The sequence below is a fragment of the Hydractinia symbiolongicarpus genome, chromosome 9 (assembly GCF_029227915.1).
Source record: "Hydractinia symbiolongicarpus strain clone_291-10 chromosome 9, HSymV2.1, whole genome shotgun sequence".
Classification (NCBI taxonomy): Eukaryota; Metazoa; Cnidaria; class Hydrozoa; order Anthoathecata; family Hydractiniidae; genus Hydractinia; species Hydractinia symbiolongicarpus.
Window position 1 is genome coordinate 12386286 of NC_079883.1, and position 26012 is coordinate 12412297.

General features: G+C 43.7%; 40 non-coding genes across 40 annotated transcripts; all 40 read left to right on the forward strand.

Annotated features, from left to right (window-relative positions):
- Positions 1–502: 502 nt before the first annotated feature.
- LOC130658886 (5S ribosomal RNA) lies at positions 503–621 on the forward strand. Its single transcript, XR_008986098.1, has one exon. It is a non-coding gene; the product is annotated as a 5S ribosomal RNA (ribosomal RNA).
- Positions 622–1127: 506 nt separating this feature from the next.
- LOC130658835 (5S ribosomal RNA) lies at positions 1128–1246 on the forward strand. Its single transcript, XR_008986048.1, has one exon. It is a non-coding gene; the product is annotated as a 5S ribosomal RNA (ribosomal RNA).
- Positions 1247–1752: 506 nt separating this feature from the next.
- On the forward strand, positions 1753–1871 carry LOC130658843 (5S ribosomal RNA). The gene has a single exon (XR_008986055.1). It is a non-coding gene; the product is annotated as a 5S ribosomal RNA (ribosomal RNA).
- A 506-nt stretch (positions 1872–2377) lies between these two features.
- LOC130658844 (5S ribosomal RNA) lies at positions 2378–2496 on the forward strand. The gene has a single exon (XR_008986056.1). It is a non-coding gene; the product is annotated as a 5S ribosomal RNA (ribosomal RNA).
- Positions 2497–3002: 506 nt separating this feature from the next.
- On the forward strand, positions 3003–3121 carry LOC130658887 (5S ribosomal RNA). Its single transcript, XR_008986099.1, has one exon. It is a non-coding gene; the product is annotated as a 5S ribosomal RNA (ribosomal RNA).
- Positions 3122–3627: 506 nt separating this feature from the next.
- LOC130658836 (5S ribosomal RNA) lies at positions 3628–3746 on the forward strand. Its single transcript, XR_008986049.1, has one exon. It is a non-coding gene; the product is annotated as a 5S ribosomal RNA (ribosomal RNA).
- A 506-nt stretch (positions 3747–4252) lies between these two features.
- LOC130658598 (5S ribosomal RNA) lies at positions 4253–4371 on the forward strand. The gene has a single exon (XR_008985811.1). It is a non-coding gene; the product is annotated as a 5S ribosomal RNA (ribosomal RNA).
- Positions 4372–4877: 506 nt separating this feature from the next.
- Positions 4878–4996, forward strand: LOC130659048 (5S ribosomal RNA). Its single transcript, XR_008986260.1, has one exon. It is a non-coding gene; the product is annotated as a 5S ribosomal RNA (ribosomal RNA).
- A 506-nt stretch (positions 4997–5502) lies between these two features.
- LOC130659294 (5S ribosomal RNA) lies at positions 5503–5621 on the forward strand. Its single transcript, XR_008986505.1, has one exon. It is a non-coding gene; the product is annotated as a 5S ribosomal RNA (ribosomal RNA).
- A 505-nt stretch (positions 5622–6126) lies between these two features.
- Positions 6127–6245, forward strand: LOC130658599 (5S ribosomal RNA). The gene has a single exon (XR_008985812.1). It is a non-coding gene; the product is annotated as a 5S ribosomal RNA (ribosomal RNA).
- Positions 6246–6751: 506 nt separating this feature from the next.
- On the forward strand, positions 6752–6870 carry LOC130659352 (5S ribosomal RNA). The gene has a single exon (XR_008986564.1). It is a non-coding gene; the product is annotated as a 5S ribosomal RNA (ribosomal RNA).
- Positions 6871–7376: 506 nt separating this feature from the next.
- On the forward strand, positions 7377–7495 carry LOC130658600 (5S ribosomal RNA). Its single transcript, XR_008985813.1, has one exon. It is a non-coding gene; the product is annotated as a 5S ribosomal RNA (ribosomal RNA).
- Positions 7496–8000: 505 nt separating this feature from the next.
- Positions 8001–8119, forward strand: LOC130659353 (5S ribosomal RNA). Its single transcript, XR_008986565.1, has one exon. It is a non-coding gene; the product is annotated as a 5S ribosomal RNA (ribosomal RNA).
- A 506-nt stretch (positions 8120–8625) lies between these two features.
- LOC130658945 (5S ribosomal RNA) lies at positions 8626–8744 on the forward strand. Its single transcript, XR_008986158.1, has one exon. It is a non-coding gene; the product is annotated as a 5S ribosomal RNA (ribosomal RNA).
- Positions 8745–9250: 506 nt separating this feature from the next.
- LOC130659366 (5S ribosomal RNA) lies at positions 9251–9369 on the forward strand. Its single transcript, XR_008986578.1, has one exon. It is a non-coding gene; the product is annotated as a 5S ribosomal RNA (ribosomal RNA).
- A 506-nt stretch (positions 9370–9875) lies between these two features.
- Positions 9876–9994, forward strand: LOC130658782 (5S ribosomal RNA). Its single transcript, XR_008985995.1, has one exon. It is a non-coding gene; the product is annotated as a 5S ribosomal RNA (ribosomal RNA).
- A 506-nt stretch (positions 9995–10500) lies between these two features.
- On the forward strand, positions 10501–10619 carry LOC130658601 (5S ribosomal RNA). Its single transcript, XR_008985814.1, has one exon. It is a non-coding gene; the product is annotated as a 5S ribosomal RNA (ribosomal RNA).
- A 506-nt stretch (positions 10620–11125) lies between these two features.
- Positions 11126–11244, forward strand: LOC130659169 (5S ribosomal RNA). Its single transcript, XR_008986381.1, has one exon. It is a non-coding gene; the product is annotated as a 5S ribosomal RNA (ribosomal RNA).
- Positions 11245–11750: 506 nt separating this feature from the next.
- On the forward strand, positions 11751–11869 carry LOC130658797 (5S ribosomal RNA). Its single transcript, XR_008986009.1, has one exon. It is a non-coding gene; the product is annotated as a 5S ribosomal RNA (ribosomal RNA).
- A 506-nt stretch (positions 11870–12375) lies between these two features.
- LOC130658603 (5S ribosomal RNA) lies at positions 12376–12494 on the forward strand. Its single transcript, XR_008985817.1, has one exon. It is a non-coding gene; the product is annotated as a 5S ribosomal RNA (ribosomal RNA).
- Positions 12495–13000: 506 nt separating this feature from the next.
- On the forward strand, positions 13001–13119 carry LOC130659282 (5S ribosomal RNA). The gene has a single exon (XR_008986493.1). It is a non-coding gene; the product is annotated as a 5S ribosomal RNA (ribosomal RNA).
- A 506-nt stretch (positions 13120–13625) lies between these two features.
- LOC130658726 (5S ribosomal RNA) lies at positions 13626–13744 on the forward strand. The gene has a single exon (XR_008985939.1). It is a non-coding gene; the product is annotated as a 5S ribosomal RNA (ribosomal RNA).
- A 506-nt stretch (positions 13745–14250) lies between these two features.
- On the forward strand, positions 14251–14369 carry LOC130658798 (5S ribosomal RNA). The gene has a single exon (XR_008986010.1). It is a non-coding gene; the product is annotated as a 5S ribosomal RNA (ribosomal RNA).
- A 506-nt stretch (positions 14370–14875) lies between these two features.
- Positions 14876–14994, forward strand: LOC130658848 (5S ribosomal RNA). The gene has a single exon (XR_008986061.1). It is a non-coding gene; the product is annotated as a 5S ribosomal RNA (ribosomal RNA).
- Positions 14995–15500: 506 nt separating this feature from the next.
- Positions 15501–15619, forward strand: LOC130658602 (5S ribosomal RNA). The gene has a single exon (XR_008985816.1). It is a non-coding gene; the product is annotated as a 5S ribosomal RNA (ribosomal RNA).
- A 506-nt stretch (positions 15620–16125) lies between these two features.
- Positions 16126–16244, forward strand: LOC130658604 (5S ribosomal RNA). Its single transcript, XR_008985818.1, has one exon. It is a non-coding gene; the product is annotated as a 5S ribosomal RNA (ribosomal RNA).
- A 506-nt stretch (positions 16245–16750) lies between these two features.
- Positions 16751–16869, forward strand: LOC130658811 (5S ribosomal RNA). The gene has a single exon (XR_008986023.1). It is a non-coding gene; the product is annotated as a 5S ribosomal RNA (ribosomal RNA).
- A 506-nt stretch (positions 16870–17375) lies between these two features.
- Positions 17376–17494, forward strand: LOC130658605 (5S ribosomal RNA). The gene has a single exon (XR_008985819.1). It is a non-coding gene; the product is annotated as a 5S ribosomal RNA (ribosomal RNA).
- Positions 17495–18000: 506 nt separating this feature from the next.
- On the forward strand, positions 18001–18119 carry LOC130659033 (5S ribosomal RNA). The gene has a single exon (XR_008986245.1). It is a non-coding gene; the product is annotated as a 5S ribosomal RNA (ribosomal RNA).
- Positions 18120–18625: 506 nt separating this feature from the next.
- LOC130658606 (5S ribosomal RNA) lies at positions 18626–18744 on the forward strand. Its single transcript, XR_008985820.1, has one exon. It is a non-coding gene; the product is annotated as a 5S ribosomal RNA (ribosomal RNA).
- A 506-nt stretch (positions 18745–19250) lies between these two features.
- Positions 19251–19369, forward strand: LOC130658607 (5S ribosomal RNA). The gene has a single exon (XR_008985821.1). It is a non-coding gene; the product is annotated as a 5S ribosomal RNA (ribosomal RNA).
- A 505-nt stretch (positions 19370–19874) lies between these two features.
- Positions 19875–19993, forward strand: LOC130659089 (5S ribosomal RNA). The gene has a single exon (XR_008986301.1). It is a non-coding gene; the product is annotated as a 5S ribosomal RNA (ribosomal RNA).
- Positions 19994–21248: 1255 nt separating this feature from the next.
- On the forward strand, positions 21249–21367 carry LOC130658609 (5S ribosomal RNA). Its single transcript, XR_008985822.1, has one exon. It is a non-coding gene; the product is annotated as a 5S ribosomal RNA (ribosomal RNA).
- Positions 21368–21873: 506 nt separating this feature from the next.
- On the forward strand, positions 21874–21992 carry LOC130658611 (5S ribosomal RNA). The gene has a single exon (XR_008985824.1). It is a non-coding gene; the product is annotated as a 5S ribosomal RNA (ribosomal RNA).
- Positions 21993–22498: 506 nt separating this feature from the next.
- LOC130659090 (5S ribosomal RNA) lies at positions 22499–22617 on the forward strand. Its single transcript, XR_008986302.1, has one exon. It is a non-coding gene; the product is annotated as a 5S ribosomal RNA (ribosomal RNA).
- Positions 22618–23124: 507 nt separating this feature from the next.
- On the forward strand, positions 23125–23243 carry LOC130658612 (5S ribosomal RNA). Its single transcript, XR_008985825.1, has one exon. It is a non-coding gene; the product is annotated as a 5S ribosomal RNA (ribosomal RNA).
- Positions 23244–23750: 507 nt separating this feature from the next.
- Positions 23751–23869, forward strand: LOC130658613 (5S ribosomal RNA). Its single transcript, XR_008985827.1, has one exon. It is a non-coding gene; the product is annotated as a 5S ribosomal RNA (ribosomal RNA).
- Positions 23870–24375: 506 nt separating this feature from the next.
- LOC130658614 (5S ribosomal RNA) lies at positions 24376–24494 on the forward strand. Its single transcript, XR_008985828.1, has one exon. It is a non-coding gene; the product is annotated as a 5S ribosomal RNA (ribosomal RNA).
- A 480-nt stretch (positions 24495–24974) lies between these two features.
- LOC130658959 (5S ribosomal RNA) lies at positions 24975–25093 on the forward strand. The gene has a single exon (XR_008986172.1). It is a non-coding gene; the product is annotated as a 5S ribosomal RNA (ribosomal RNA).
- Positions 25094–25573: 480 nt separating this feature from the next.
- Positions 25574–25692, forward strand: LOC130658960 (5S ribosomal RNA). Its single transcript, XR_008986173.1, has one exon. It is a non-coding gene; the product is annotated as a 5S ribosomal RNA (ribosomal RNA).
- Positions 25693–26012: the final 320 nt, after the last annotated feature.

Sequence of the window (26012 nt, forward strand, 5' to 3'; positions counted from 1 at the left end):
ATTTTCATTTGTTGCCTTTTCATTTCAATGGCGCTGTGATATATTTCTTGTTATAACAATTAAGGAACGTGGCGGTTGTTGAAAGTGTTTCCTATGACATTTTCCTACGACATTTTCAGGTGATAGTACGAGAAAAAAGAGCTTTCAAATGAATACAAACTCGATCTATTGCCGATCATCCAATAACCCTGACGGAATGGCAAATAAAATAAAATTCCGCCGCCTTCCTAGGACTTATATCGCAATCACGTTTCGTAACAGCCAAGCGAGGTTTTACCTTAGCGTTTAAGTCACCACCGACATTTGGCCGCGCAACTATTCTAAGCTCATTCATTTTGACTTAAGGAGGGGGCGAGCGCGGACGCAGGCCCCCACTACCAGAAATTATACGGTCGAGTTACTGACGTTTTTAGTAATCGCAGAGGTCAGTAACTCAAAGAAATTAAATAAAAAAATTTGATCACAACGTCAAAATAAATTGCACGTATTTGCCCCTACTAATGTCTACGGCCATACCACGATGAACACACCCGTTCTCGTCTGATCACGGAAGTTAAGCATCGTCGGGCCGGGATAGTACTTGGATGGGGGACCGCCTGTGAACTCCCGGTGTCGTAGGCTTTTCATTTTCATTTGTTGCCTTTTCATTTCAATGGCGCTGTGTTATATTTCTTGTTATAACAATTAAGGAACGTGGCGGTTGTTGAAAGTGTTTCCTATGACATTTTCCTACGACATTTTCAGGTGATAGTACGAGAAAAAAGAGCTTTCAAATGCATACAAACTCGATCTATTGCCGATCATCCGATAACCCTGACGGAATGGCAAATAAAATAAAATTCCGCCGCCTTCCGAGGACTTATATCGCAATCACGTTTCGTAACAGCCAAGCAAAGTTTTACCTTAGCGTTTAAGTCACCACCGACATTTGGCCGCGCAACTATTCTAAGCTCATTCATTTTGACTTAAGGAGGGGGCGAGCGCGGACGCAGGCCCCCACTACCAGAAATTGTACGGTCGAGTTACTGACGTTTGCAGTAATCGCAGAGGTCAGTAACTCAAAGAAATTAAATAAAAAAATTTGATCACAAAGTCAAAATAAATTGCACGTATTTGCCCCTACTAATGTCTACGGCCATACCACGATGAACACACCCGTTCTCGTCTGATCACGGAAGTTAAGCATCGTCGGGCCGGGATAGTACTTGGATGGGGGACCGCCTGTGAACTCCCGGTGTCGTAGGCCTTTCATTTTCATTTGTTGCCTTTTCATTTCAATGGCGCTGTGATATATTTCTTGTTATAACAATTAAGGAACGTGGCGGTTGTTGAAAGTGTTTCCTATGACATTTTCCTACGACATTTTCAGGTGATAGTACGAGAAAAAAGAGCTTTCAAATGCATACAAACTCGATCTATTGCCGATCATTCAATAACCCTGACGGAATGGCAAATAAAATAAAATTCCGCCGCCTTCCGAGGACTTATATCGCAATCACGTTTCGTAACAGCCAAGCAAAGTTTTACCTTAGCGTTTAAGTCACCACCGACATTTGGCCGCGCAACTATTCTAAGCTCATTCATTTTGACTTAAGGAGGGGGCGAGCGCGGACGCAGGCCCCCACTACCAGAAATTGTACGGTCGAGTTACTGACGTTTGCAGTAATCGCAGAGGTCAGTAACTCAAAGAAATTAAATAAAAAAATTTGATCACAACGTCAAAATAAATTGCACGTATTCGCCCCTACTAATGTCTACGGCCATACCACGATGAACACACCCGTTCTCGTCTGATCACGGAAGTTAAGCATCGTCGGGCCGGGATAGTACTTGGATGGGGGACCGCCTGGGAACTCCCGGTGTCGTGGGCTTTTCATTTTCATTTGTTGCCTTTTCATTTCAATGGCGCTGTGATATATTTCTTGTTATAACAATTAAGGAACGTGGCGGTTGTTGAAAGTGTTTCCTATGACATTTTCCTACGACATTTTCAGGTGATAGTACGAGAAAAAAGAGCTTTCAAATGAATACAAACTCGATCTATTGCCGATCATCCAATAACCCTGACGGAATGGCAAATAAAATAAAATTCCGCCGCCTTCCTAGGACTTATATCGCAATCACGTTTCGTAACAGCCAAGCGAGGTTTTACCTTAGCGTTTAAGTCACCACCGACATTTGGCCGCGCAACTATTCTAAGCTCATTCATTTTGACTTAAGGAGGGGGCGAGCGCGGACGCAGGCCCCCACTACCAGAAATTATACGGTCGAGTTACTGACGTTTTTAGTAATCGCAGAGGTCAGTAACTCAAAGAAATTAAATAAAAAAATTTGATCACAACGTCAAAATAAATTGCACGTATTCGCCCCTACTAATGTCTACGGCCATACCACGATGAACACACCCGTTCTCGTCTGATCACGGAAGTTAAGCATCGTCGGGCCGGGATAGTACTTGGATGGGGGACCGCCTGGGAACTCCCGGTGTCGTGGGCTTTTCATTTTCATTTGTTGCCTTTTCATTTCAATGGCGCTGTGATATATTTCTTGTTATAACAATTAAGGAACGTGGCGGTTGTTGAAAGTGTTTCCTATGACATTTTCCTACGACATTTTCAGGTGATAGTACGAGAAAAAAGAGCTTTCAAATGAATACAAACTCGATCTATTGCCGATCATCCAATAACCCTGACGGAATGGCAAATAAAATAAAATTCCGCCGCCTTCCTAGGACTTATATCGCAATCACGTTTCGTAACAGCCAAGCGAGGTTTTACCTTAGCGTTTAAGTCACCACCGACATTTGGCCGCGCAACTATTCTAAGCTCATTCATTTTGACTTAAGGAGGGGGCGAGCGCGGACGCAGGCCCCCACTACCAGAAATTATACGGTCGAGTTACTGACGTTTTTAGTAATCGCAGAGGTCAGTAACTCAAAGAAATTAAATAAAAAAATTTGATCACAACGTCAAAATAAATTGCACGTATTTGCCCCTACTAATGTCTACGGCCATACCACGATGAACACACCCGTTCTCGTCTGATCACGGAAGTTAAGCATCGTCGGGCCGGGATAGTACTTGGATGGGGGACCGCCTGTGAACTCCCGGTGTCGTAGGCTTTTCATTTTCATTTGTTGCCTTTTCATTTCAATGGCGCTGTGTTATATTTCTTGTTATAACAATTAAGGAACGTGGCGGTTGTTGAAAGTGTTTCCTATGACATTTTCCTACGACATTTTCAGGTGATAGTACGAGAAAAAAGAGCTTTCAAATGCATACAAACTCGATCTATTGCCGATCATCCGATAACCCTGACGGAATGGCAAATAAAATAAAATTCCGCCGCCTTCCGAGGACTTATATCGCAATCACGTTTCGTAACAGCCAAGCAAAGTTTTACCTTAGCGTTTAAGTCACCACCGACATTTGGCCGCGCAACTATTCTAAGCTCATTCATTTTGACTTAAGGAGGGGGCGAGCGCGGACGCAGGCCCCCACTACCAGAAATTGTACGGTCGAGTTACTGACGTTTGCAGTAATCGCAGAGGTCAGTAACTCAAAGAAATTAAATAAAAAAATTTGATCACAAAGTCAAAATAAATTGCACGTATTTGCCCCTACTAATGTCTACGGCCATACCACGATGAACACACCCGTTCTCGTCTGATCACGGAAGTTAAGCATCGTCGGGCCGGGATAGTACTTGGATGGGGGACCGCCTGTGAACTCCCGGTGTCGTAGGCCTTTCATTTTCATTTGTTGCCTTTTCATTTCAATGGCGCTGTGATATATTTCTTGTTATAACAATTAAGGAACGTGGCGGTTGTTGAAAGTGTTTCCTATGACATTTTCCTACGACATTTTCAGGTGATAGTACGAGAAAAAAGAGCTTTCAAATGCATACAAACTCGATCTATTGCCGATCATTCAATAACCCTGACGGAATGGCAAATAAAATAAAATTCCGCCGCCTTCCGAGGACTTATATCGCAATCACGTTTCGTAACAGCCAAGCAAAGTTTTACCTTAGCGTTTAAGTCACCACCGACATTTGGCCGCGCAACTATTCTAAGCTCATTCATTTTGACTTAAGGAGGGGGCGAGCGCGGACGCAGGCCCCCACTACCAGAAATTGTACGGTCGAGTTACTGACGTTTGCAGTAATCGCAGAGGTCAGTAACTCAAAGAAATTAAATAAAAAAATTTGATCACAACGTCAAAATAAATTGCACGTATTCGCCCCTACTAATGTCTACGGCCATACCACGATGAACACACCCGTTCTCGTCTGATCACGGAAGTTAAGCATCGTCGGGCCGGGATAGTACTTGGATGGGGGACCGCCTGGGAACTCCCGGTGTCGTAGGCTTTTCATTTTCATTTGTTGCCTTTTCATTTCAATGGCGCTGTGATATATTTCTTGTTATAACAATTAAGGAACGTGGCGGTTGTTGAAAGTGTTTCCTATGACATTTTCCTACGACATTTTCAGGTGATAGTACGAGAAAAAAGAGCTTTCAAATGCATACAAACTCGATCTATTGCCGATCATCCAATAACCCTGACGGAACGGCAAATAAAATAAAATTCCGCCGCCTTCCGAGGACTTATATCGCAATCACGTTTCGTAACAGCCAAGCGAGGTTTTACCTTAGCGTTTAAGTCACCAACGACATTTGGCCGCGCAACTATTCTAAGCTCATTCATTTTGACTTAAGGAGGGGGCGAGGGCGGACGCAGGCCCCCACTACCAGAAATTGCACGGTCGAGTTACTGACGTTTGCAGTAATCGCAGAGGTCAGTAACTCAAAGAAATTAAATAAAAAAATTTGATCACAACGTCAAAATAAATTGCACGTATTTGCCCCTACTAATGTCTACGGCCATACCACGATGAACACACCCGTTCTCGTCTGATCACGGAAGTTAAGCATCGTCGGGCCGGGATAGTACTTGGATGGGGGACCGCCTGTGAACTCCCGGTGTCGTAGGTTTTTCATTTTCATTTGTTGCCTTTTCATTTCAATGGCGCTGTGATATATTTCTTGTTATAACAATTAAGGAACGTGGCGGTTGTTGAAAGTGTTTCCTATGACATTTTCCTACGACATTTTCAGGTGATAGTACGAGAAAAAAGAGCTTTCAAATGCATACAAACTCGATCTATTGCCGATCATCCAATAACCCTGACGGAATGGCAAATAAAATAAAATTCCGCCGCGTTCCGAGGACTTATATCGCAATCACGTTTCGTAACAGCCAAGCAAGGTTTTACCTTAGCGTTTAAGTCACCACCGACAATTGGCCGCGCAACTATTCTAAGCTCATTCATTTTGACTTAAGGAAGGGGCGAGCGCGGACGCAGGGCCCCACTACCAGAAATTGTACGGTCGAGTTACTGACGTTTGCAGTAATCGCAGAGGTCAGTAACTCAAAGAAATTAAATAAAAAAATTTGATCACAACGTCAAAATAAATTGCACGTATTTGCCCCTACTAATGTCTACGGCCATACCACGATGAACACACCCGTTCTCGTCTGATCACGGAAGTTAAGCACCGTCAGGCCGGGATAGTACTTGGATGGGGGACCGCCTGGGAACTCCCGGTGTCGTAGGCTTTTCATTTTCATTTGTTGCCTTTTCATTTCATTGGCGCTGTGATATATTTCGTGTTATAACAATTAAGGAACGTGGCGGTTGTTGAAAGTGTTTCCTATGACATTTTCCTACGACATTTTCAGGTGATAGTACGAGAAAAAAGAGCTTTCAAATGCATACAAACTCGATCTATTGCCGATCATCCAATAACCCTGACGGAATGGCAAATAAAATAAAATTCCGCCGCCTTCCGAGGACTTATATCGCAATCACGTTTCGTAACAGCCAAGCGAGGTTTTACCTTAGCGTTTAAGTCACCACCGACATTTGGCCGCGCAACTATTCTAAGCTCATTCATTTTGACTTAAGGAGGGGCGAACGCGGACGCAGGCCCCCACTACCAGAAATTGTACGGTCGAGTTACTGACGTTTGCAGTAATCGCAGAGGTCAGTAACTCAAAGAAATTAAATAAAAAAATTTGATCACAACGTCAAAATAAATTGCACGTATTTGCCCCTACTAATGTCTACGGCCATACCACGATGAACACACCCGTTCTCGTCTGATCACGGAAGTTAAGCATCGTCGGGCCGGGATAGTACTTGGATGGGGGACCGCCTGGGAACTCCCGGTGTCGTAGGCTTTACATTTTCATTTGTTGCCTTTTCATTTCAATGGCGCTGTGATATATTTCTTGTTATAACAATTAAGGAACGTGGCGGTTGTTGAAAGTGCTTCCTATGACATTTTCCTACGACATTTTCAGGTGATAGTACGAGAAAAAAGAGCTTTCAAATGCATACAAACTCGATCTATTGCCGATCATCCAATAACCCTGACGGAATGGCAAATAAAATAAAATTCCGCCGCCTTCCGAGGACTTATATCGCAATCACGTTTCGTAACAGCCAAGCGAGGTTTTACCTTAGCGTTTAAGTCACCACCGACATTTGGCCGCGCAACTATTCTAAGCTCATTCATTTTGACTTAAGGAGGGGGCGAGCGCGGACGCAGGCCCCCACTACCAGAAATTGTACGGTCGAGTTACTGACGTTTGCAGTAATCGCAGAGGTCAGTAACTCAAATAAATTTAATAAAAAAATTTGATCACAACGTCAAAATAAATTGCACGTATTTGCCCCTACTAATGTCTACGGCCATACCACGATGAACACACCCGTTCTCGTCTGATCACGGAAGTAAAGGATCGTCGGGCCGGGATAGTACTTGGATGGGGAACCGCCTGGGAACTCCCGGTGTCGTAGGCTTTTCATTTTCATTTGTTGCCTTTTCATTTCAATGGCGCTGTGATATATTTCTTGTTATAACAATTAAGGAACGTGGCGGTTGTTGAAAGTGTTTCCTATGACATTTTCCTTCGACATTTTCAGGTGATAGTACGAGAAAAAAGAGCTTTCAAATGCATACAAACTCCATCTATTGCCGATCATCCAATAACCCTGACGGAGTGGCAAATAAAATAAAATTCCGCCGCCGTCCGAGGACTTATATCGCAATCACGTTTCGTAACAGCCAAGCGAGGTTTTACCTTAGCGTTTAAGTCACCACCGACATTTGGCCGCGCAACTATTCTAAGCTCATTCATTTTGACTTAAGGAGGGGGCGAGCGCGGACGCAGGCCCCCACTACCAGAAATTGTACGGTCGAGTTACTGACGTTTGCAGTAATCGCAGAGGTCAGTAACTCAAAGAAATTAAATAAAAAAATTTGATCACAACGTCAAAATAAATTGCACGTATTTGCCCCTACTAATGTCTACGGCCATACCACGATGAACACACCCGTTCTCGTCTGATCACGGAAGTTAAGCATCGTCGGGCCGGGATAGTACTTGGATGGGGGACCGCCTGGGAACTCCCGGTGTCGTAGGCTTTTCATTTTCATTTGTTGCCTTTTCATTCAATGGCGCTGTGATATATTTCTTGTTATAACAATTAAGGAACGTGGCGGTTGTTGAAAGTGTTTCCTATGACATTTTCCTACGACATTTTCAGGTGATAGTACGAGAAAAAAGAGCTTTCAAATGCATACAAACTCGATCTATTGCCGATCATCCAATAACCCTGACGGAATGGCAAATAAAATAAAATTCCGCCGCCTTGCGAGGACTTATATCGCAATCACGTTTCGTAACAGCCAAGCGAGGTTTTACCTTAGCGTTTAAGTCACCACCGACATTTGGCCGCGCAACTATTCTAAGCTCATTCATTTTGACTTAAGGAGGGGGCGAGCGCGGACGCAGGCCCCCACTACCAGAAATTGTACGGTCGAGTTACTGACGTTTGTAGTAATCGCAGAGGTCAGTAACTCAAAGAAATTTAATAAAAAAATTTGATCACAACGTCAAAATAAATTGCACGTATTTGCCCCTACTAATGTCTACGGCCATACCACGATGAACACACCCGTTCTCGTCTGATCACGGAAGTAAAGGATCGTCGGGCCGGGATAGTACTTGGATGGGGAACCGCCTGGGAACTCCCGGTGTCGTAGGCTTTTCATTTTCATTTGTTGCCTTTTCATTTCAATGGCGCTGTGATATATTTCTTGTTATAACAATTAAGGAACGTGGCGGTTGTTGAAAGTGTTTCCTATGACATTTTCCTACGACATTTTCAGGTGATAGTACGAGAAAAAAGAGCTTTCAAATGCATACAAACTCGATCTATTGCCGATCATCCAATAACCCTGACGGAATGGCAAATAAAATAAAATTCCGCCGCCGTCCGAGGACTTATATCGCAATCACGTTTCGTAACAGCCAAGCGAGGTTTTACCTTAGCGTTTAAGTCACCACCGACATTTGGCCGCGCAACTATTCTAAGCTCATTCATTTTGACTTAAGGAGGGGGCGAGCGCGGACGCAGGCCCCCACTACCAGAAATTGTACGGTCGAGTTACTGACGTTTGCAGTAATCGCAGAGGTCAGTAACTCAAAGAAATTAAATAAAAAAATTTGATCACAACGTCAAAATAAATTGCACGTATTTGCCCCTACTAATGTCTACGGCCATACCACGATGAACACACCCGTTCTCGTCTGATCACGGAAGTTAAGCATCGTCGGGCCGGGATAGTATTTGGATGGGGGACCGCCTGGGAACTCCCGGTGTCGTAGGCTTTTCATTTTCATTTGTTGCCTTTTCATTTCAATGGCGCTGTGATATATTTCTTGTTATAACAATTAAGGAACGTGGCGGTTGTTGAAAGTGTTTCCTATGACATTTTCCTACGACATTTTCAGGTGATAGTACGAGAAAAAAGAGCTTTCAAATGCATACAAACTCGATCTATTGCCGATCATCCAATAACCCTGACGGAATGGCAAATAAAATAAAATTCCGCCGCCTTGCGAGGACTTATATCGCAATCACGTTTCGTAACAGCCAAGCGAGGTTTTACCTTAGCGTTTAAGTCACCACCGACATTTGGCCGCGCAACTATTCTAAGCTCATTCATTTTGACTTAAGGAGGGGGCGAGCGCGGACGCAGGCCCCCACTACCAGAAATTGTACGGTCGAGTTACTGACGTTTGCAGTAATCGCAGAGGTCAGTAACTCAAAGAAATTAAATAAAAAAATTTGATCACAACGTCAAAATAAATTGCACGTATTTGCCCCTACTAATATCTACGGCCATACCACGATGAACACACCCGTTCTCGTCTTATCACGGAAGTTAAGCATCGTCGGGCCGGGATAGTACTTGGATGGGGGACCGCCTGGGAACTCCCGGTGTCGTAGGCTTTTCATTTTCATTTGTTGCCTTTTCATTTCAATGGCGCTGTGATATATTTCTTGTTATAACAATTAAGGAACGTGGCGGTTGTTGAAAGTGTTTCCTATGACATTTTCCTACGACATTTTCAGGTGATAGTACGAGAAAAAAGAGCTTTCAAATGCATACAAACTCGATCTATTGCCGATCATCCAATAACCCTGACGGAATGGCAAATAAAATAAAATTCCGCCGCCTTCCGAGGACTTATATCGCAATCACGTTTCGTAACAGCCAAGCGAGGTTTTACCTTAGCGTTTAAGTCACCACCGACATTTGGCCGCGCAACTATTCTAAGCTCATTCATTTTGACTTAAGGAGGGGGCGAGCGCGGACGCAGTCCCCCACTACCAGAAATTGTACGGTCGAGTTACTGACGTTTGCAGTAATCGCAGAGGTCAGTAACTCAAAGAAATTAAATAAAAAAATTTGATCACAACGTCAAAATAAATTGCACGTATTTGCCCCTACTAATGTCTACGGTCATACCACGATGAACACACCCGTTCTCGTCCGATCACGGAAGTTAAGCATCGTCGGGCCGGGATAGTACTTGGATGGGGGACCGCCTGGGAACTCCCGGTGTCGTAGGCTTTTCATTTTCATTTGTTGCCTTTTCATTTCAATGGCGTTGTGATATATTTCTCGTTATAACAGTTAAGGAACGTGGCGGTTGTTGAAAGTGTTTCCTATGACATTTTCCTACGACATTTTCAGGTGATAGTACGAGAAAAAAGAGCTTTCAAATGCATACAAACTCGATCTATTGCCGATCATCCAATAACCCTGACGGAATGGCAAATAAAATAAAATTCCGCCGCCTTCCGAGGACTTATATCGCAATCACGTTTCGTAACAGCCAAGCGAGGTTTTACCTTAGCGTTTAAGTCACCACCGACATTTGGCCGCGCAACTATTCTAAGCTCATTCATTTTGACTTAAGGAGGGGGCGAGCGCGGACGCAGGCTCCCACTACCAGAAATTGTACGGTCGAGTTACTGACGTTTGCAGTAATCGCAGAGGTCAGTAACTCAAAGAAATTAAATAAAAAAATTTGATCACAACGTCAAAATAAATTGCACGTATTTGCCCCTACTAATGTCTACGGCCATACCACGATGAACACACCCGTTCTCGTCTGATCACGGAAGTTAAGCATCGTCGGGCCGGGATAGTACTTGGATGGGGGACCGCCTGGGAACTCCCGGTGTCGTAGGCTTTTCATTTTCATTTGTTGCCTTTTCATTTCAATGGCGCTGTGATATATTTCTTGTTATAACAATTAAGGAACGTGGCGGTTGTTGAAAGTGTTTCCTATGACATTTTCCTACGACATTTTCAGGTGATAGTACGAGAAAAAAGAGCTTTCAAATGCATACAAACTCGATCTATTGCCGATCATCCAATAACCCTGACGGAATGGCAAATAAAATAAAATTCCGCCGCCTTGCGAGGACTTATATCGCAATCACGTTTCGTAACAGCCAAGCGAGGTTTTACCTTAGCGTTTAAGTCACCACCGACATTTGGCCGCGCAACTATTCTAAGCTCATTCATTTTGACTTAAGGAGGGGGCGAGCGCGGACGCAGGCCCCCACTACCAGAAATTGTACGGTCGAGTTACTGACGTTTGCAGTAATCGCAGAGGTCAGTAACTCAAAGAAATTAAATAAAAAAATTTGATCACAACGTCAAAATAAATTGCACGTATTTGCCCCTACTAATGTCTACGGCCATACCACGAAGAACACACTCGTTCTCGTCTGATCACGGAAGTTAAGCATCGTCGGGCCGGGATAGTACTTGGATGGGGGACCGCCTGGGAACTCCCGGTGTCGTAGGCTTTTCATTTTCATTTGTTGCCTTTTCATTTCAATGGCGCTGTGATATATTTCTTGTTATAACAATTAAGGAACGTGGCGGTTGTTGAAAGTGTTTCCTATGACATTTTCCTACGACATTTTCAGGTGATAGTACGAGAAAAAAGAGCTTTCAAACGCATACAAACTCGATCTATTGCCGATCATCCAATAACCCTGACGGAATGGCAAATAAAATAAAATTCCGCTACCTTGCGAGGACTTATATCGCAATCACGTTTCGTAACAGCCAAGCGAGGTTTTACCTTAGCGTTTAAGTCACCACCGACATTTGGCCGCGCAACTATTCTAAGCTCATTCATTTTGACTTAAGGAGGGGGCGAGCGCGGACGCAGGCCCCCACTACCAGAAATTGTACGGTCGAGTTACTGACGTTTGCAGTAATCGCAGAGGTCAGTAACTCAAAGAAATTAAATAAAAAAATTTGATCACAACGTCAAAATAAATTGCACGTATTTGCCCCTACTAATGTCTACGGCCATACCACGATGAACACACCCGTTCTCGTCTGATCACGGAAGTTAAGCATCGTCGGGCCGGAATAGTACTTGGATGGGGGACCGCCTGGGAACTCCCGGTGTCGTAGGCTTTTCATTTTCATTTGTTGCTTTTTCATTTCAATGGCGCTGTGATATATTTCTTGTTATAACAATTAAGGAACGTGGCGGTTGTTGAAAGTGTTTCCTATGACATTTTCCTACGACATTTTCAGGTGATAGTACGAGAAAAAAGAGCTTTCAAATGCATACAAACTCGATCTATTGCCGATCATCCAATAACCCTGACGGAATGGCAAATAAAATAAAATTCCGCCGCCTTCCGAGGACTTATATCGCAATCACGTTTCGTAACAGCCAAGCGAGGTTTTACCTTAGCGTTTAAGTCACCACCGACATTTGGCCGCGCAACTATTCTAAGCTCATTCATTTTGACTTAAGGAGGGGGCGAGCGCGGACGCAGGCCCCCACTACCAGAAATTGTACGGTCGAGTTACTGACGTTTGCAGTAATCGCAGAGGTCAGTAACTCAAAGAAATTAAATAAAAAAATTTGATCACAACGTCAAAATAAATTGCACGTATTTGCCCCTACTAATGTCTACGGCCATACCACGATGAACACACCCGTTCTCGTCCGATCACGGAAGTTAAGCATCGTCGGGCCGGGATAGTACTTGGATGGGGGACCGCCTGGGAACTCCCGGTGTCGTAGGCTTTTCATTTTCATTTGTTGCCTTTTCATTTCAATGGCGCTGTGATATATTTCTTGTTATAACAATTAAGGAACGTGGCGGTTGTTGAAAGTGTTTCCTATGACATTTTCCTACGACATTTTCAGGTGATAGTACGAGAAAAAAGAGCTTTCAAATGCATACAAACTCGATCTATTGCCGATCATCCAATAACCCTGACGGAATGGCAAATAAAATAAAATTCCGCCGCCTTGCGAGGACTTATATCGCAATCACGTTTCGTAACAGCCAAGCGAGGTTTTACCTTAGCGTTTAAGTCACCACCGACATTTGGCTGCGCAACTATTCTAAGCTCATTCATTTTGACTTAAGGAGGGGGCGAGCGCGGACGCAGGCCCCCACTACCAGAAATTGTACGGTCGAGTTACTGACGTTTGCAGTAATCGCAGAGGTCAGTAACTCAAAGAAATTAAATAAAAAAATTTGATCACAACGTCAAAATAAATTGCACGTATTTGCCCCTACTAATGTCTACGGCCATACCACGAAGAACACACTCGTTCTCGTCTGATCACGGAAGTTAAGCATCGTCGGGCCGGGATAGTACTTGGATGGGGAACCGCCTGGGAACTCCCGGTGTCGTAGGCTTTTCATTTTCATTTGTTGCCTTTTCATTTCAATGGTGCTGTGATATATTTCTTGTTATAACAATTAAGGAACGTGGCGGTTGTTGAAAGTGTTTCCTATGACATTTTCCTACGACATTTTCAGGTGATAGTACGAGAAAAAAGAGCTTTCAAACGCATACAAACTCGATCTATTGCCGATCATCCAATAACCCTGACGGAATGGCAAATAAAATAAAATTCCGCCACCTTGCGAGGACTTATATCGCAATCACGTTTCGTAACAGCCAAGCGAGGTTTTACCTTAGCGTTTAAGTCACCACCGACATTTGGCCGCGCAACTATTCTAAGCTCATTCATTTTGACTTAAGGAGGGGGCGAGCGCGGACGCAGGCCCCCACTACCAGAAATTGTACGGTCGAGTTACTGACGTTTGCAGTAATCGCAGAGGTCAGTAACTCAAAGAAATTAAATAAAAAAATTTGATCACAACGTCAAAATAAATTGCACGTATTTGACCCTACTAATGTCTACGGCCATACCACGATGAACACACCCGTTCTCGTCCGATCACGGAAGTTAAGCATCGTCGGGCCGGGATAGTACTTGGATGGGGGACCGCCTGGGAACTCCCGGTGTCGTAGGCTTTTCATTTTCATTTGTTGCCTTTTCATTTCAATGGCGCTGTGATATATTTCTTGTTATAACAATTAAGGAACGTGGCGGTTGTTGAAAGTGTTTCCTATGACATTTTCCTACGACATTTTCAGGTGATAGTACGAGAAAAAAGAGCTTTCAAATGCATACAAACTCGATCTATTGCCGATCATCCAATAACCCTGACGGAATGGCAAATAAAATAAAATTCCGCCGCCTTCCGAGGACTTATATCGCAATCACGTTTCGTAACAGCCAAGCGAGGTTCTACCTTAGCGTTTAAGTCACCACCGACATTTGGCCGCGCAACTATTCTAAGCTCATTCATTTTGACTTGAGGAGGGGGCGAGCGCGGACGCAGGCCCCCACTACCAGAAATTGTACGGTCGAGTTACTGACGTTTGCAGTAATCGCAGAGGTCAGTAACTCAAAGAAATTAAATAAAAAAATTTGATCACAACGTCAAAATAAATTGCACGTATTTGCCCCTACTAATGTCTACGGCCATACCACGATGAACACACCCGTTCTCGTCTGATCACGGAAGTTAAGCATCGTCGGGCCGGAATAGTACTTGGATGGGGGACCGCCTGGGAACTCCCGGTGTCGTAGGCTTTTCATTTTCATTTGTTGCCTTTTCATTTCAATGGCGCTGTGATATATTTCTTGTTATAACAATTAAGGAACGTGGCGGTTGTTGAAAGTGTTTCCTATGACATTTTCCTACGACATTTTCAGGTGATAGTACCAGAAAAAAGAGCTTTCAAATGCATACAAACTCGATCTATTGCTGATCATCCAATAACCCTGACGGAATGGCAAATAAAATAAAATTCCGCCGCCTTCCGAGGACTTATATCGCAATCACGTTTCGTAACAGCCAAGCGAGGTTTTACCTTAGCGTTTAAGTCACCACCGACATTTGGCCGCGCAACTATTCTAAGCTCATTCATTTTGACTTAAGGAGGGGGCGAGCGCGGACGCAGGCCCCCACTACCAGAAATTGTACGGTCGAGTTACTGACGTTTGCAGTAATCGCAGAGGTCAGTAACTCAAAGAAATTAAATAAAAAAATTTGATCACAACGTCAAAATAAATTGCACGTATTTGCCCCTACTAATGTCTACGGCCATACCACGATGAACACACCCGTTCTCGTCCGATCACGGAAGTTAAGCATCGTCGGGCCGGGATAGTACTTGGATGGGGGACCGCCTGGGAACTCCCGGTGTCGTAGGCTTTTCATTTTCATTTGTTGCCTTTTCATTTCAATGGCGCTGTGATATATTTCTTGTTATAACAATTAAGGAACGTGGCGGTTGTTGAAAGTGTTTCCTATGACATTTTCCTACGACATTTTCAGGTGATAGTACGAGAAAAAAGAGCTTTCAAATGCATACTAACTCGATCTATTGCCGATCATCCAATAACCTTGACGGAATGGCAAATAAAATAAAAATCCGCCGCCTTCCGAGGACTTATATCGCGATCACATTTCGTAACAGCCAAGCGAGGTTTTACCTTAGCGTTTAAGTCACCACCGACATTTGGCCGCGCAACTATTCTAAGCTCATTCATTTTGACTTAAGGAGGGGGCGAGCGCGGACGCAGGCCCACACTACCAGAAATTGTACGGTCGAGTTACTGACGTTTGCAGTAATCGCAGAGGTCAGTAACTCAAAGAAATTAAATAAAAAAATTTGATCACAACGTCAAAATAAATTGCACGTATTTGCCCCTACTAATGTCTACGGCCATACCACGATGAACACACCCGTTCTCGTCTGATCACGGAAGTTAAGCATCGTCGGGCCGGGATAGTACTTGGATGGGGGACCGCCTGGGAACTCCCGGTGTCGTAGGCTTTTCATTTTTATTTGTTGCCTTTTCATTTCAATGGCGCTGTGATATATTTCTTGTTATAACAATTAAGGAACGTGGCGGTTGTTGAAAGTGTTTCCTATGACATTTTCCTACGACATTTTCAGGTGATAGTACGAGAAAAAAGAGCTTTCAAATGCATACTAACTCGATCTATTGCCGATCATCCAATAACCTTGACGGAATGGCAAATAAAATAAAATTCCGCCGCCTTCCGAGGACTTATATCGCAATCACGTTTCGTAACAGCCAAGCGAGGTTTTACCTTAGCGTTTAAGTCACCACCGACATTTGGCCGCGCAACTATTCTAAGCTCATTCATTTTGACTTAAGGAGGGGGCGAGCGCGGACGCAGGCCCCCACTACCAGAAATTGTACGGTCGAGTTACTGACGTTTGCAGTAATCGCAGAGGTCAGTAACTCAAAGAAATTAAATAAAAAAAATTGAACACAACGTCAAAATAAATTGCACGTATTTGCCCCTACTAATGTCTACGGCCATACCACGATGAACACACCCGTTCTCGTCTGATCACGGAAGTTAAGCATCGTCGGGCCGGGATAGTACTTGGATGGGGGACCGCCTGGGAACTCCCGGTGTCGTAGGCTTTTCATTTTTATTTGTTGCCTTTTCATTTCAATGGCGCTGTGATATATTTCTTGTTATAACAATTAAGGAACGTGGCGGTTGTTGAAAGTGTTTCCTATGACATTTTCCTACGACATTTTCAGGTGATAGTACGAGAAAAAAGAGCTTTCAAACGCATACAAACTCGATCTATTGCCGATCATCCAATAACCCTGACGGAATGGCAAATAAAATAAAATTCCGCCGCCTTGCGAGGACTTATATCGCAATCACGTTTCGTAACAGCCAAGCGAGGTTTTACCTTAGCGTTTAAGTCACCACCGACATTTGGCCGCGCAACTATTCTAAGCTCATTCATTTTGACTTAAGGAGGGGGCGAGCACGGACGCAGTCCCCCACTACCAGAAATTGTACGGTCGAGTTACTGACGTTTGCAGTAATCGCAGAGGTCAGTAACTCAAAGAAATTAAATAAAAAAATTTGATCACAACGTCAAAATAAATTGCACGTATTTGCCCCTACTAATGTCTACGGCCATACCACGATGAACACACCCGTTCTCGTCTGATCACGGAAGCTAAGCATCGTCGGGCCGGGATAGTACTTGGATGGGGGACCGCCTGGGAACTCCCGGTGTCGTAGGCTTTTCATTTTTATTTGTTGCCTTTTCATTTCAATGGCGCTGTGATATATTTCTTGTTATAACAATTAAGGAACGTGGCGGTTGTTGAAAGTGTTTCCTATGACATTTTCCTACGACATTTTCAGGTGATAGTACGAGAAAAAAGAGCTTTCAAACGCATACAAACTCGATCTATTGCCGATCATCCAATAACCCTGACGGAATGGCAAATAAAATAAAATTCCGCCGCCTTGCGAGGACTTATATCGCAATCACGTTTCGTAACAGCCAAGCGAGGTTTTACCTTAGCGTTCAAGTCACCACCGACATTTGGCCGCGCAACTATTCTAAGCTCATTCATTTTGACTTAAGGAGGGGGCGAGCACGGACGCAGTCCCCCACTACCAGAAATTGTACGGACGAGTTACTGACGTTTGCAGTAATCGCAGAGGTCAGTAACTCAAAGAAATTAAATAAAAAAATTTGATCACAACGTCAAAATAAATTGCACGTATTTGCCCCTACTAATGTCTACGGCCATACCACGATGAACACACCCGTTCTCGTCTGATCACGGAAGTTAAGCATCGTCGGGCCGGGATAGTACTTGGATGGGGGACCGCCTGGGAACTCCCGGTGTCGTAGGCTTTTCATTTTTATTTGTTGCCTTTTCATTTCAATGGCGCTGTGATATATTTCTTGTTATAACAATTAAGGAACGTGGCGGTTGTTGAAAGTGTTTCCTATGACATTTTCCTACGACATTTTCAGGTGATAGTACGAGAAAAAAGAGCTTTCAAATGCATACTAACTCGATCTATTGCCGATCATCCAATAACCTTGACGGAATGGCAAATAAAATAAAATTCCGCCGCCTTCCGAGGACTTATATCGCAATCACGTTTCGTAACAGCCAAGCGAGGTTTTACCTTAGCGTTTAAGTCACCACCGACATTTGGCCGCGCAACTATTCTAAGCTCATTCATTTTGACTTAAGGAGGGGGCGAGCGCGGACGCAGGCCCCCACTACCAGAAATTGTACGGTCGAGTTACTGACGTTTGCAGTAATCGCAGAGGTCAGTAACTCAAAGAAATTAAATAAAAAAAATTGATCACAACGTCAAAATAAATTGCACGTATTTGCCCCTACTAATGTCTACGGCCATACCACGATGAACACACCCGTTCTTGTCTGATCACGGAAGTTAAGCATCGTCGGGCCGGGATAGTACTTGGATGGGGGACCGCCTGGGAACTCCCGGTGTCGTAGGCTTTTTATTTTTATTTGTTGCCTTTTCATTTCAATGGCGCTGTGATATATTTCTTGTTATAACAATTAAGGAACGTGGCGGTTGTTGAAAGTGTTTCCTATGACATTTTCCTACGACATTTTCAGGTGATAGTACGAGAAAAAAGAGCTTTTAAACGCATACAAACTCGATCTATTGCCGATCATCCAATAACCCTGACGGAATGGCAAATAAAATAAAATTCCGCCGCCTTGCGAGGACTTATATCGCAATCACGTTTCGTAACAGCCAAGCGAGGTTTTACCTTAGCGTTTAAGTCACCACCGACATTTGGCCGCGCAACTATTCTAAGCTCATTCATTTTGACTTAAGGAGGGGGCGAGCACGGACGCAGTACCCCACTACCAGAAATTGTACGGTCGAGTTACTGACGTTTGCAGTAATCGCAGAGGTCAGTAACTCAAAGAAATTAAATAAAAAAATTTGATCACAACGTCAAAATAAATTGCACGTATTTGCCCCTACTAATGTCTACGGCCATACCACGATGAACACACCCGTTCTCGTCTGATCACGGAAGTTAAGCATCGTCGGGCCGGGATAGTACTTGGATGGGGGACCGCCTGGGAACTCCCGGTGTCGTAGGCTTTTCATTTTCATTTGTTGCCTTTTCATTTCAATGGCGCTGTGATATATTTCTTGTTATAACAATTAAGGAACGTGGCGGTTGTTGAAAGTGTTTCCTATGACATTTTCCTACGACATTTTCAGGTGATAGTACGAGAAAAAAGAGCTTTTAAACGCATACAAACTCGATCTATTGCCGATCATCCAATAACCCTGACGGAATGGCAAATAAAATAAAATTCCGCCGCCTTGCGAGGACTTATATCGCAATCACGTTTCGTAACAGCCAAGCGAGGTTTTACCTTAGCGTTTAAGTCACCACCGACATTTGGCCGCGCAACTATTCTAAGCTCATTCATTTTGACTTAAGGAGGGGGCGAGCACGGACGCAGTACCCCACTACCAGAAATTGTACGGTCGAGTTACTGACGTTTGCAGTAATCGCAGAGGTCAGTAACTCAAAGAAATTAAATAAAAAAATTTGATCACAACGTCAAAATAAATTGCACGTATTTGCCCCTACTAATGTCTACGGCCATACCACGATGAACACACCCGTTCTCGTCTGATCACGGAAGTTAAGCATCGTCGGGCCGGGATAGTACTTGGATGGGGGACCGCCTGGGAACTCCCGGTGTCGTAGGCTTTTCATTTTCATTTGTTGCCTTTTCATTTCAATGGCGCTGTGATATATTTCTTGTTATAACAATTAAGGAACGTGGCGGTTGTTGAAAGTGTTTCCTATGACATTTTCCTACGACATTTTCAGGTGATAGTACGAGAAAAAAGAGCTTTCAAATGCATACAAACTCGATCTATTGCCGATCATCCAATAACCCTGACGGAATGGCAAATAAAATAAAATTCCGCCGCGTCCGAGGACTTATATCGCAATCACGTTTCGTAACAGCCAAGCGAGGTTTTACCTTAGCGTTTAAGTCACCACCGACATTTGGCCGCGCAACTATTCTAAGCTCATTCATTTTGACTTAAGGAGGGGGCGAGCGCGGACGCAGGCCCCCACTACCAGAAATTGTACGGTCGAGTTACTGACGTTTGCAGTAATCGCAGAGGTCAGTAACTCAAAGAAATTAAATAAAAAAATTTGATCACAACGTCAAAATAAATTGCACGTATTTGCCCCTACTAATGTCTACGGCCATACCACGATGAACACACCCGTTCTCGTCTGATCACGGAAGTTAAGCATCGTCGGGCCGGGATAGTACTTGGATTGGTGACCGCCTGGGAACTCCCGGTGTCGTAGGCTTTTCATTTTCATTTGTTGCCTTTTCATGTCAATGGCGCTGTGATATATTTCTTGTTATAACAATTAAGGAACGTGGCGGTTGTTGAAAGTGTTTCCTATGACATTTTCCTACGACATTTTTCGATGATAGTACGAGAAAAAAGAGCTTTTAAATGCATACAAACTCGATCTATTGCCGATCATCCAATAACCCTGACGGAATGGCAAATAAAATAAAATTCCGCCGCCTTCCGAGGACTTATATCGCAATCACGTTTCGTAACAGCCAAGCGAGGTTTTACCTTAGCGTTTAAGTCACCACCGACATTTGGCCGCGCAGCTATTCTAAGCTCATTCATTTTGACTTAACCCTATTCGGTCCGGGGGGGGGCGGATTCCGCCCCCCCTGACGGTTTTTTTTTAATAACTCTTGATTGCTTTGTTATATGGCTATGATACTTACTGAGTTTCAACATCTATCTATTAGACACCTGCATGCTAATTTTTTAGGTCCCATACCTTTCAGAGGCTTTGATATTGCCCATTACTCGAAACTACCCCTAAAAATCTCTATGAAATCCCTATAATGGGGAAAATATAATAACTCCTGTTAGGATTATCTTTAGAACTTGAAACTTGCAACACAACTTTGTTTCATCAAGAAGAATCATTGTGAATAATTTGAACACGTGAATAACCCGATTTCCCGATTTTCTTGGATTTCACCCGAAAATCGGAAAAAAACGGATTTTCGGGCAATTTTTGGCAATTTTTTATCCGATCCATGTAAAAACCGGAAGATATGTTAAATAACTTTTATTTAGCTTTCAGAAACTTCAAACAGAATGTAAAAATTCGCTCTAGAACAAAAGTAATTATATTTTAAGCAGATAGTGGCATTTTTAACAATTTTCAAGCTTCTGATGACGTCACAGAAAATGTGCTGACGCAAGCGAAAGTTTAATGGCGCCATTTTGTTCCTTTTATGACGTACTATAAGTGTACCAAGTTTGATTCAATTTGAATAATCCTATGAAAAATTATTGAGGGGGGGCGGAATCCGCCCCCCCCCCCCGGTCATAGTATGTTCGAAAAACCCCGGACCGAATAGGGTTAAGGAGGGGGCGAGCGCGGACGCAGGCCCCCCACTACCAGAAATTGTACGGTCGAGTTACTGACGTTTGCAGTAATCGCAGAGGTCAGTAACTCAAAGAAATTAAATAAAAAAATTTGATCACAACGTCAAAATAAATTGCACGTATTTTCCCCTACTAATGTCTACGGCCATACCACGATGAACACACCCGTTCTCGTCTGATCACGGAAGTTAAGCATCGTCGGGCCGGGATAGTACTTGGATGGGGGACCGCCTGGGAACTCCCGGTGTCGTAGGCTTTTCATTTTCATTTGTTGCCTTTTCATTTCAATGGCGCTGTGATATATTTCTTGTTATAACAATTAAGGAACGTGGCGGTTGTTGAAAGTGTTTCCTATGACATTTTCCTACGACATTTTCAGGTGATAGTACGAGAAAAAAGAGCTTTCAAATGCATACAAACTCGATCTATTGCCGATCATCCAATAACCCTGACGGAATGGCAAATAAAATAAAATTCCGCCGCCTTCCGAGGACTTATATCGCAATCACGTTTCGTAACAGCCAAGCGAGGTTTTACCTTAGCGTTTAAGTCACCACCGACATTTGGCCGCGCAACTATTCTAAGCTCGTTCATTTTGACTTAAAGAGGGGGCGAGCGCGGACGCAGGCCCCCACTACCAGAAATTGTACGGTCGAGTTACTGACGTTTGCAGTAATCGCAGAGGTCAATAACACAAAGAAATTAAATAAAAAAATTTGATCACAACGTCAAAATAAATTGCACGTATTTGCCCCTACTAATGTCTACGGCCATACCACGATGAACACACCCGTTCTCGTCTGATCACGGAAGTTAAGCATCGTCGGGCCGGGATAGTACTTGGATGGGGGACCGCCTGGGAACTCCCGGTGTCGTAGGCTTTTCATTTTCATTTGTTGCCTTTTCATTTCAATGGCGCTGTGATATATTTCTTGTTATAACAATTAAGGAACGTGGCGGTTGTTGAAAGTGTTTCCTATGACATTTTCCTACGACATTTTCAGGTGATAGTACGAGAAAAAAGAGCTTTCAAATGCATACAAACTCGATCTATTGCCGATCATCCAATAACCCTGACGGAATGGCAAATAAAATAAAATTCCGCCGCCTTCCGAGGACTTATATCGCAATCACGTTTCGTAACAGCCAAGCGAGGTTTTACCTTAGCGTTTAAGTCACCACCGACATTTGGCCGCGCAACTATTCTAAGCTCGTTCATTTTGACTTAAGGAGGGGGCGAGCGCGGACGCAGGCCCCCACTACCAGAAATTGTACGGTCGAGTTACTGACGTTTGCAGTAATCGCAGAGGTCAGTAACACAAAGAAATTAAATAAAAAAATTTGATCACAACGTCAAAATAAATTGCACGTATTTGCCCCTACTAATGTCTACGGCCATACCACGATGAACACACCCGTTCTCGTCTGATCACGGAAGTTAAGCATCGTCGGGCCGGGATAGTACTTGGATTGGTGACCGCCTGGGAACTCCCGGTGTCGTAGGCTTTTCATTTTCATTTGTTCCCTTTTCATTTCAATGGCGCTGTGATATATTTCTTGTTATAACAATTAAGGAACGTGGCGGTTGTTGAAAGTGTTTCCTATGACATTTTCCTACGACATTTTTCGGTGATAGTACGAGAAAAAAGAGCTTTTAAATGCATACAAACTCGATCTATTGCCGATCATCCAATAACCCTGACGGAATGGCAAATAAAATAAAATTCCGCCGCCTTCCGAGGACTTATATCGCAATCACGTTTCGTAACAGCCAAGCGAGGTTTTACCTTAGCGTTTAAGTCAACACCGACATTTGGCCGCGCAGCTATTCTAAGCTCATTCATTTTGACTTAAGGAGGGGGCGAGCGCGGACGCAGGCCCCCCACTACCAGAAACTGTACGGTCGAGTTACTGACGTTTGCAGTAATCGCAGAGGTCAGTAACTCAAAGAAATTAAATAAAAAAATTTGATCACAACGTCAAAATAAATTGCACGTATTTTCCCCTACTAATGTCTACGGCCATACCACGATGAACACACCCGTTCTCGTCTGATCACGGAAGTTAAGCATCGTCGGGCCGGGATAGTACTTGGATGGGGGACCGCCTGGGAACTCCCGGTGTCGTAGGCTTTTCATTTTCATTTGTTGCCTTTTCATTTCAATGGCGCTGTGATATATTTCTTGTTATAACAATTAAGGAACGTGGCGGTTGTTGAAAGTGTTTCCTATGACATTTTCCTACGACATTTTCAGGTGATAGTACGAGAAAAAAGAGCTTTCAAATGCATACAAACTCGATCTATTGCCGATCATCCAATAACCCTGACGGAATGGCAAATAAAATAAAATTCCGCCGCTTTCCGAGGACTTATATCGCAATCACGTTTCGTAACAGCCAAGCGAGGTTTTACCTTAGCGTTTAAGTCAACACCGACATTTGGCCGCGCAGCTATTCTAAGCTCATTCATTTTGACTTAAGGAGGGGGCGAGCGCGGACGCAGGCCCCCCACTACCAGAAACTGTACGGTCGAGTTACTGACGTTTGCAGTAATCGCAGAGGTCAGTAACTCAAAGAAATTAAATAAAAAAATTTGATCACAACGTCAAAATAAATTGCACGTATTTTCCCCTACTAATGTCTACGGCCATACCACGATGAACACACCCGTTCTCGTCTGATCACGGAAGTTAAGCATCGTCGGGCCGGGATAGTACTTGGATGGGGGACCGCCTGGGAACTCCCGGTGTCGTAGGCTTTTCATTTTCATTTGTTGCCTTTTCATTTCAATGGCGCTGTGATATATTTCTTGTTATAACAATTAAGGAACGTGGCGGTTGTTGAAAGTGTTTCCTATGACATTTTCCTACGACATTTTCAGGTGATAGTACGAGAAAAAAGAGCTTTCAAATGCATACAAACTCGATCTATTGCCGATCATCCAATAACCCTGACGGAATGGCAAATAAAATAAAATTCCGCCGCCTTCCGAGGACTTATATCGCAATCACGTTTCGTAACAGCCAAGCGAGGTTTTACCTTAGCGTTTAAGTCACCACCGACATTTGGCCGCGCAACTATTCTAAGCTCATTCATTTTGACTTAAGGAGGGGGCGAGCGCGGACGCAGGCCCCCACTACCAGAAATTGTACGGTCGAGTTACTGACGTTTGCAGTAATCGCAGAGGTCAGTAACTCAAAGAAATTAAATAAAAAAATTTGATCACAACGTCAAAATAAATTGCACGTATTTGCCCCTACTAATGTCTACGGCCATACCACGATGAACACACCCGTTCTCGTCTGATCACGGAAGTTAAGCATCGTCGGGCCGGGATAGTACTTGGATGGGGGACCGCCTGGGAACTCCCGGTGTCGTAGGCTTTTCATTTTCATTTGTTGCCTTTTCATTTCAATGGCGCTGTGATATATTTCTTGTTATAACAATTAAGGAACGTGGCGGTTGTTGAAAGTGTTTCCTATGACATTTTCCTACGACATTTTCAGGTGATAGTACGAGAAAAAAGAGCTTTCAAATGCATACAAACTCGATCTATTGCCGATCATCCAATAACCCTGACGGAATGGCAAATAAAATAAAATTCCGCCGCTTTCCGAGGACTTATATCGCAATCACGTTTCGTAACAGCCAAGCGAGGTTTTACCTTAGCGTTTAAGTCACCACCGACACTTGGCCGCGCAACTATTCTAAGCTCATTCATTTTGACTTAAGGAGGGGGCAAGCGCGGACGCAGGCCCCCACTACCAGAAATTGTACGGTCGAGTTACTGACGTTTGAAGAAATTAAATAAAAAAATTTGATCACAACGTCAAAATAAATTGCACGTATTTGCCCCTACAAATGTCTACGGCCATACCACGATGAACACACCCGTTCTCGTCTGATCACGGAAGTTAAGCATCGTCGGGCCGGGATAGTACTTGGATGGGGGACCGCCTGGGAACTGCCGGTGTCGTAGGCTTTTCATTTTCATTTGTTGCCTTTTCATTTCAATGGCACTGTGATATATTTCTTGTTATAACAATTAAGGAACGTGGCGGTTGTTGAAAGTGTTTCCTATGACATTTTCCTACGACATTTTCAGGTGATAGTACGAGAAAAAAGAGCTTTCAAATGCATACAAACTCGATCTATTGCCGATCATCCAATAACCCTGACGGAATGGCAAATAAAATAAAATTCCGCCGCCTTCCGAGGACTTATATCGCAATCACGTTTCGTAACAGCCAAGCGAGGTTTTACCTTAGCGTTTAAGTCACCACCGACACTTGGCCGCGCAACTATTCTAAGCTCATTCATTTTGACTTAAGGAGGGGGCAAGCGCGGACGCAGGCCCCCACTACCAGAAATTGTACGGTCGAGTTACTGACGTTTGAAGAAATTAAATAAAAAAATTTGATCACAACGTCAAAATAAATTGCACGTATTTGCCCCTACAAATGTCTACGGCCATACCACGATGAACACACCCGTTCTCGTCTGATCACGGAAGTTAAGCATCGTCGGGCCGGGATAGTACTTGGATGGGGGACCGCCTGGGAACTGCCGGTGTCGTAGGCTTTTCATTTTCATTTGTTGCCTTTTCATTTCAATGGCACTGTGATATATTTCTTGTTATAACAATTAAGGAACGTGGCGGTTGTTGAAAGTGTTTCCTATGACATTTTCCTACGACATTTTCAGGTGATAGTACGAGAAAAAAGAGCTTTCAAATGCATACAAACTCGATCTATTGCCGATCATCCAATAACCCTGACGGAATGGCAAATAAAATAAAATTCCGCCGCCTTCCGAGGACTTATATCGCAATCACGTTTCGTAACAGCCAAGCGAGGTTTTACCTTAGCGTTTAAGTCACCACCGACATTTGGCCGCGCAAC